The 8,265-nt window shown below is 45.5% G+C and overlaps 1 non-coding gene across 1 annotated transcript; it reads left to right on the forward strand.

Annotated features, from left to right (window-relative positions):
- Window positions 1-1,536: 1,536 nt before the first annotated feature.
- LOC120519778 lies at window positions 1,537-1,695 on the forward strand. Its single transcript, XR_005631660.1, has one exon. It is a non-coding gene; the product is annotated as a U1 spliceosomal RNA (small nuclear RNA).
- Window positions 1,696-8,265: the final 6,570 nt, after the last annotated feature.

An 8,265-nucleotide genomic window follows, 5' to 3' on the forward strand; every position in this document is an offset into this window, starting at 1 on the left:
TTTTTGGGGAGGTTCCTTTTGGGGGTAAAAAAAAGGGGCTTTCCGGGCAAAAATTTCCTTTTGGGGGTTTTTTTAAAGGGTTAAAACCCGGGGTTTCCCGCCCCCGGGACCCCCCAAATCAAAGGGGGACTTTGGGGGCTTCCCGGGGGGGGGGCCCCAATTTTCCCGGGCCGGGGAAAACCCCCTTTCCCTTTTTTTTTTGTTTTCCCCCGGGCCCCCCCGGGCCCGGGGTTTTTTTTTTGGACTTTTTAAAAGGGGGGACCCCTTTTTTGGGCCCCCCCCAAATTTTTGGGGGAAAAAAAGGGGAAAAGGGGGAAAAGAAAAAGGGGAAAAAAAGGGGAGGTTAGAAAAAAAAAAAAAAGGGGGAGGAAAACCCATAAAAAAGGGGAAAAAATTAAAAAAAAAAAAAAAAAAGAAAAAACTCCTGCTGGCAGAAAGGCAAAACTCGCACTCAGTATTCCCAGGCGGTCTCCCATCCAAGTACTACCGAGCCCGACTCTGCTAGCTTCGAGATCGGACGAGATCGGGCGTGTTCAGAGTGGTATGGCCGTAAGCGAGGGCTGCTCGTTTTCTCTCCCCAAATAGGCAACGTGGAAGCCCACTCTTTTCTAACGACAGCCCTATGTTTTTTTTTTTCTCCTTCCTATCTGTCTTCATTTTTTATTGCCATTCTTTTGAAATTTTTGTTATGTCTTTTGAATTAGAATGTGCGTTGCTTTCATACTGATCCCCTTCTGTCAGCTCTCTCAGCTCCTAGCCACCCATTTAAGACTCCCCTGTTACCCGTTCCACCTCATGGATGGATGGATGGATGGATGGATGGATGGATGGATAGATAGACAGACAGAGATCTCGTCCAGCTCATCAGGCGGGGCCTGCAACTTTACAAGGGGGCATCTTCCAGAAAGAACCAGCAACCTCGTATCCTTGCTACAGTCAATCCCACAGTGGTATCAAGGAGGACAAGCACCGGCTCAAGTCTCGAGCTGTGCCAGCGCTGCCCCAGATCACTTCGGCGGCCTCGGCGCAGGTCTTCCCGAGGTGCTCTGCTGCCGTGTGCAGCGCCCACGCCGAGGAGCTTCTTCCTCTCGTTCTCCGGAGCGCAGGGTCGCCTTCCTCTTGCGCTTTGCCTCCTGCCTCCTGTCTCCGCCTGCCGCCTGCACGCCTGCCGCCTGTCTTTGCTGTTGGAGCTGTTTCTATCATTCAGCGTCCCGCCCAGTCCCTACCCTCCTGTTTCTCTTCCAGCCAACCAAGCTCCAGCGATGGTGGCTGAGTTTTACATAGAGCGAGGTGCACCTTGGGGTTGCTAGTGAAACCTGTCTAATCAAGGTGGTGAGGTCGTGCAACCCCAACATCCGGTCACGGTGCACACGGGCGTCTGGGCAGCAAGCTCGGCATGCAGCCTCGAGGCCAAAGCCCGAAGGATCCGAAGAAGCCCGAAGGAGGCCGAAGGACCGAGGACTGTGCTGGGAAAACCTCCCGCGCGAGCATGAAGCCGAGGAAGTGGGAGGATGAGCGCCGGAGCTGTACAAGCTCATACTTACCTGGCAGGGGAGATACCATGATCACTAAGGTGGTTCTCCCAGGGCGAGGCTCATCCATTGCACTCCAGGTGTGCTGACCCTGCGATTTCCCCAAATGCGGAAACTCGACTGCATAATTTGTGGTAGTGGGGACTGCGATTCGCTCTCCCTGATAGTCCTGGTTCAAAAAACAGACTGAAAACATGCGTTTCAACTTATGGAAGTGGTGCTTGGGCGATTGTGAAGCAGGAGCCTGTGAGACAACAGCTCTGGGAGCTTTAAGCAATAAATAAAGAAGTTCAAAAATCAATCAATCAATCTGTCTGTCTGTCCATTTATTTATTTATTTTAAGGACCCCGCACCTAGAAAATGATAATAAAAATAATATTAATTTAAATTAACTAATCAATGTATTTATTTATCTTAAGGACCCCACACATAATAAAATAATAATATAAATAACATTCATTATTTTTAGTGCCTCTTTACTGATTTTAAGCCGCTTTCCTTGCTGCAGAGCCAGCTTCTGACACCGGGTGGAAGGAGGAAAGAAAAGACGAGGTGAAGGGCGACTCCTGCTGGCAGAAGGCAAAAGCTTACAGCACTCAGTATTCCCAGTAAGCGAGGGCTGCTCCTTCTCTCTCCCCAAATATGCAACTTTGGAAGCCCTCTTTTCTGAACGACAGCCGTATGTTTTTTTTTTTTTTTTTTCCTCCTTCCCCTGTCTGTCTTCATTTTTTTTTTTTTGCCATTCTTTTGAAATTTTTCGGAATGTCTTTTGAATTAGAATGTACGTTGTCCTTCATGCTGATCCCCTTCTGTCGGCTCTCTCGCTCTCGCCACCCATTTAAGACCCCCTGTTACCCGTTCCCCTCAGTGGATGGATGGATGGATGGATGGATACATAGATGAGACAGATGATCTCGTCCAGCTCTTCAGGCGGGGGCCTGCAACTTTACAAAGGGGCATGTCAGAAAGGACCAGCAACCTCGTGTCGCTGCTAGCGTGCAATCCACAGTGGCATGGGCGCATAGCGTGAATACTCGGCAAAAGTTCTTAGCGGCCTTCATGGATTTTCACAAAGCATTGACTCAGTTGTTCAGGCTTCCTGTGGGAGTTCCTGAGGACTTAGTGGGATTCCCCTGAAGTTGCTGGATATCATGGCCACCCGTACACTGGTACTGTGAGTGGTGTGGAGACAGAACCTCTGTGTTTTCCCAGTGTGATTCTGTGGTTCGTCAGGGGTGTGTTCTTGCTCCTACTTTGTTCAGTGCTTGTATGGACTGGGTGTTGTGCAGGGTCATGGGGTTCAGCGGCTGTGGGGCATCTGTTGGAGAAGAAAGATTCATGAATATTGACTTTCTGATGATCTGTGATTGTGTGGTCATGGAGGCTCTGATCAGGGTGCTCAAGGACTGGTGAGGAGTCTGAGTTTTGGGCTTGGGTGTCCTGGATGAAAACCAACAGCCAGGCCTTTGTGACCTCTTGGGCACAGATATCAGCAGTTTTCTGTTTTTGCGGAGGTGTGTTGACCTTGTTGAGTGGCTTACTTCCCTTGGCAGTGACTTCATGTCCCTGAGTGACTCTTCCTATAAGTCAGTAGACAGATGGGGAGAGCTTGGGTGGTTCATGAGGTCACTGGAAAGGGGTGTTGGGCCCTCCCAATATCTCTCAAAGAGCAGGCCAAAGTCTTTAGAGTCCTGGTGCTTCCTTTCTTGCTATATGTTTGTGAACATGGATGCTCCCCAGTGACCTGAGATGAAGCTGGACTCCTTTGGTACTGTGCCTTGGGAATCCTTAGGTACCGCTGGTTTTACTTTGTGTTCCTCATGGGGAAACCGTTGGGAAATGGAAGGAAAAACCACTAGGAAGAATAAGGTTGTCAAATGTTGTGAAATATTGGGGTTAAAAATACAGAGGATGGAGTGGAAGAAATGGGAAAAAGATAGCCAAAAAAAAAAAACAGGATTTGGAGGGTTTGCAGACTTTTTCAATAGAAGGAAGATATTGCTGATGAAGGCAGTTACAATCCCAAAACTATCTATTTAGCAAAGTTTTTTTCCACCAAAAAAAAATAGTAAGAAAATTATAAGAAAGTGTTTTGTGTTCTTATAGGGTTCATAATGTGAAAATTAGCCTTAGAAGGAAGGTAATGAGAAATGGAAGAGGTTCCGAATATAGAGAAGGGGAGTTGACTTTAAGACACACAGCAGCTGTTTGTATATGACATTAAGTAAAATTGGGAAGTTGTAGCGGATATGATCAGATGATATCACCACTTTAGGAACAGAATTCACAAAAGAAACAAAGAGCCCAATTAAATAAGGGGAAATCCAGTGCCATCTGCAGGGCAAATTGGCAGGAGGACTTTGGAGCCACGACATGAGAAATACATGAGAGGCGGTTAAAATATTAGGGATCCCATTTGGAGGGAGGAGGAAGAAGGACTGGAAGGAGGATGGAAGAAAGTTATACAAGCTCACCCAAGTCTCTGGAGGGACTAGGAACCCAACTAACATACGAGGCAAAATTTTGCTAATTAAGTCAATAATTTTTGCCCAAGGCTCTTTTCTGGCAGCAGTTTTTCTGGGACAAAATATATTCTAAGGAAAATCCGAAGAGACAATGTTTTTATTTTTTTTTTTTTGGGAGGTCTACAGATGAGGGAAGGTGCAAGACAGAAAGTAAAGAAACAAAAAGGAAGGAGAAAGGTTTCTGGACTTGGGATCTTGGTTAAGATTGAAATACCGCGACCGTTTACATATCACTTGTTACAGAGCCCGGGGAAAGGGAGGGGCAGCCAGTTGTATGGGTACATGATGGGTGGTCATCTAAGAAGGTTTGGGCTTTATAAAGGCAAGAACAGAAACCATATGAGTTTAGATTACCCAAACTATACAGGAGGTTGATGGACTGTATCAAGGTGTGGGCTTCAGCAGGATGAGGACTTGTGGAGGGTGAAGAGGTGGTGGAAAAAGTAAGGAAAGTGAGAAGCCAATGGCTTATTGCTGGAAATCTAGAGAGGAATCTAAACTGATATGGGAAGATTTGGGGAAAGTTTCCAAATAATCAAGTAGCAGATATAGCCTGGCTGGCAGCCCATGAAGCACTAGAAACCAACCTGGCTTTAGAAATTAAAGAAAAGAATTTACAAGGGCCTAAATGTCCCAGGGACGGATGTAAAAGAAAAAAAATATAAGTCAGTATGGACATACAGTAATGGGACTGCCCCACAGTGCTTGGGATATGGAAGGAAGTAAAGGCAGAGACACATATTAGACATCAAGCTGGATAGAGACTTGGTAGTGTTTGGGAGGTCAGGGAAAAGAGAGGTCGGGAAAGATTGGGACCCGAATAAACGTGATAAAAGAAGTATTGTGGAAGGCAGGTGTGCATACACAAATAAACAGAAAGTTTTTCCCAACAGAAAATAATTGGAATGATCAGAGAAAACCTCTCGTTTTATGAGAAAAAACATCTCAACTTTGGAAGCCCTCTTTTCTAAACGACAGCCCTATGTTTTTTATTTTTTTCTCTCCTTCCCCTGTCTGTCTTCATTTTTTTTTTTTTTTTTCCATTCTTTTAAATTTGAATGCTTAAGTGGTGCCTTCATGCTGATCCCTTCTGTCGGCTCTCTCGCTCTCGCCACCCATTTAAGACCCCCCTGTTACCCGTTCCACCTCATGGACGGATGGATGGATGGATACATAGATAGACAGATAGATCTCGTCCAGCTCTTCAGACGGGAGCCTGCAACTTTACAAAGGGGGCATCGCCCAGAAGGACCAGCAACCTCGTGTCCTTGCTAGTGCAATCCCACGGGTGGCTGAGCGCATACGAATATCGGCAAAGTTTCTTACGCCTTGTCGATTTTCACAAAGCATTCGACTCAGTTGTTCGAGCTTCCCTGTGGGAGTTCCTGAGACTTAGTGGGATTCCCCTGAAGTTGCTGGATATCATGGCCAGCCCTACACTGGTACTGTGAGTGGTGTGGAGACAGAACCTCTGTGTTTTTCCCAGTTGATTCTGTGGTTCGTCAGGGGTGTGTTCTTGCTCCTACTTTGTTCAGTGCTTGTATGGACTGGGTGTTGTGCAGGGTCATGGGGTTCAGCGGCTGTGGGGCATCTGTTGGAGAAGAAAGATTCATGAATATTGACTTTGCTGATGATGCTGTGATTGTCGTGGAGTCAATGGAGGCTCTGATCAGGGTGCTCAAGAGACTGAGTGAGGAGTCTGAGTGTCTGGGCTTGTGAGTGTCCTGGATGAAAACCAACAGCCAGGCCTTTAAGCACCTCTTGGGCACAGATATCAGCAGTGTGTCTGTTTGCGGAGAGTGTGTTGACCTTGTTGAGTGGTTTACTTACCTTGGCAGTGACATTCATGTCCCTGGTGACTCTTCCTATGAAGTCAGTAGACAGATGGGAGAGCTTGGTGTTCATGAGGTCACTGGAAAGGGGTGTGTGGCGCTCCCAATATCTCTGCAAAGAGCAACCAAGTCTTTAGAGTCCTGGTGCTTCCTTTCTTGCTATATGTTTGTGAGACATGGATGCTCCCAGTGACCTGAGATGAAGACTGGACTCCTTTGGTACTGTGCCTTCGGAGAATCCTTGGGTCCGCTGGTTTTACTTGTGTTCCTCATGGAATCCGTTGGGAAATGGAAGGAAAACCACTAGGAAGAATAAGGTTGTCAAATGTTGTAAAGTATTGGGGTTAAGAATACAGAGGATGGAGTGGAAAGGGAAAGGGGGAAAAAGAAAACCCAAAAAAAAAAAGCAGGATTTTGGAGGTTAACGAACTTATCAATAGAAGGGAAGATATTGCTGATGAAGGCAGTTACAATCCCAAAACTATCGATTTAACAAATGTTTTTCCACCAAAGAAAATAGTAAGAAGAATTATAAGAAAGTGTTTGTGTTCTTATAGGGTTCATAATGTAAAAAATTGGCAAGAAGGAAGGTAATGAAAATGGAGGAAAGAGGTTCCGAATATAGAAAGGGAGTTGACTTTAAGACACACAGCAACTGTTGTTAATATGACATTAAGTAAAATTGGGAAGTTAAGGGATATGATCAGATATCTGCTAGGAACAGAATTCAAAAAAGCAAAAGAGCCCAATTAAATAAGGGGAAATCCGAGTGCCATCTGCAGGGCAAGTGGCAGGAGGACTTTTGGGCACATATGAAAATACATAGAGGCGGTTAAAATATTAGGGATCCATTTTGGAGAGGAGAAGGAGGGAAGAAGAGACTGGAAGGAGATGGAAAGAAAGTGATAAAGCTCACAAGTCTCTGGAGGACTAGGAGACTAACATATGAGGGGCAAAATTTTGCTAATTAAGTCAATAATTTTGCCCAGGCTCTTTCTGGCAACAGTTTTTACGGACAAAATATATTCTAAGGAAAATCGAAAGACAATGTTTTATTTTTTGGGAGGTCTACAGATGAGAAGGTCGCAAGACAGAAAGTAAAGAAACAAAAAAGGAAAGGGGGAAAAAGGTTTTCTGGACTTAAGGATCTTGTTAAGATTGAAATACACGGCCGTTTACATATCCTTGTTACAGAGCGGGAAAGGGAGGGCAGCGGATTTAGCCAGGTACATGATGGGTGGTCATCTAAGAAGGTTTGGGCTTTTTAAAACCCAGAACAAGAAACCATATGAGTTTAGATTACCCAAACTATACAGGAGGTTGATGGACTGTATCAAGATTGTGGGCTTCAGCAGGATGAAAAGGACTTGTGGGAGGTGGAAAGAATTAGTGGAAAAAGTAAGGAAAGTGAGAAGCCAGTAAACATTACTGGGAAATCTAGAGAGGAATCTAAACTGATATGGGAAAGATTTGGGAAAGTTTCCAAATAATCAAGTAGCAGATATAGCCTGGCTGGCCCATGAAGCACTAGAAACCAACCTGGCTTTAAGTAAAAAAAAAAGAATTTACAAGGCCTAAATGTCCCAGGGACGGATGTAAAAGAAAAAAAAATAAGTCAGTATGGACATGCAATGTGGGACTGCCCCACAGTGGCAAGGATATGGAAGGAAGTAAGGCAGAGACACATAGTAGACATCAAGCTGGATAGAGACTTGGTGGTGTTTGGGAGGTCAGGGAAAAGAGAGTCGGGAAGAAAGATTGGGACCAATAAACGTGATAAAAGAAGTATTGTGGAAGGCAAGGTGTGCATACACAAATAAACAGAAAGTTTTTTCCCAACAGAAAATAATTGGAATGATCAGAAAACCTCTCGTTTTATGAGAAAACATCTCAACTTTGGAAGCCCTCTTTCTAAACGACAGCCCTATGTTTTTATTTTTCTCTCCTTCCCTGTCTGTCTTCATTTTTTTTTTTTTTTTTTTGCCATTCTTTTAAATTTGAATGTACGTTGTCCTTCATGCTGATCCCCTTCTGTCGGCTCTCTCCTCTCGCCACCCATTTAAGACCCCCTGTTCCCGTTCCTCCTCAATGGATGGATGGATGGATAGAAAGACAGATAGATCTCGTCCAGCTCTTCAGACGGGGAGCCTGCAACTTTCAAAGGGGCATCGTCCAGAAAGGACCAGCAGCCTCGTGTCCTTTCCAACCTGCAATCCCACAGTGGCATCAAAGGGAGGGCAAGCACCGGCTCAAGTCTCGAACGTGTACCCAGGGCTGCCCCAGATCACTCGGCTGCCAAAAGCCCAGCTTCTGTCGGGTGGAAGGAGGAAAGAAAAGACGAGGCGAAGGGCGCTCCTGCTGGCAGAAAAGGGAAA

Source organism: Polypterus senegalus, unplaced genomic scaffold (assembly GCF_016835505.1).
Source record: "Polypterus senegalus isolate Bchr_013 unplaced genomic scaffold, ASM1683550v1 scaffold_1181, whole genome shotgun sequence".
Classification (NCBI taxonomy): Eukaryota; Metazoa; Chordata; class Cladistia; order Polypteriformes; family Polypteridae; genus Polypterus; species Polypterus senegalus.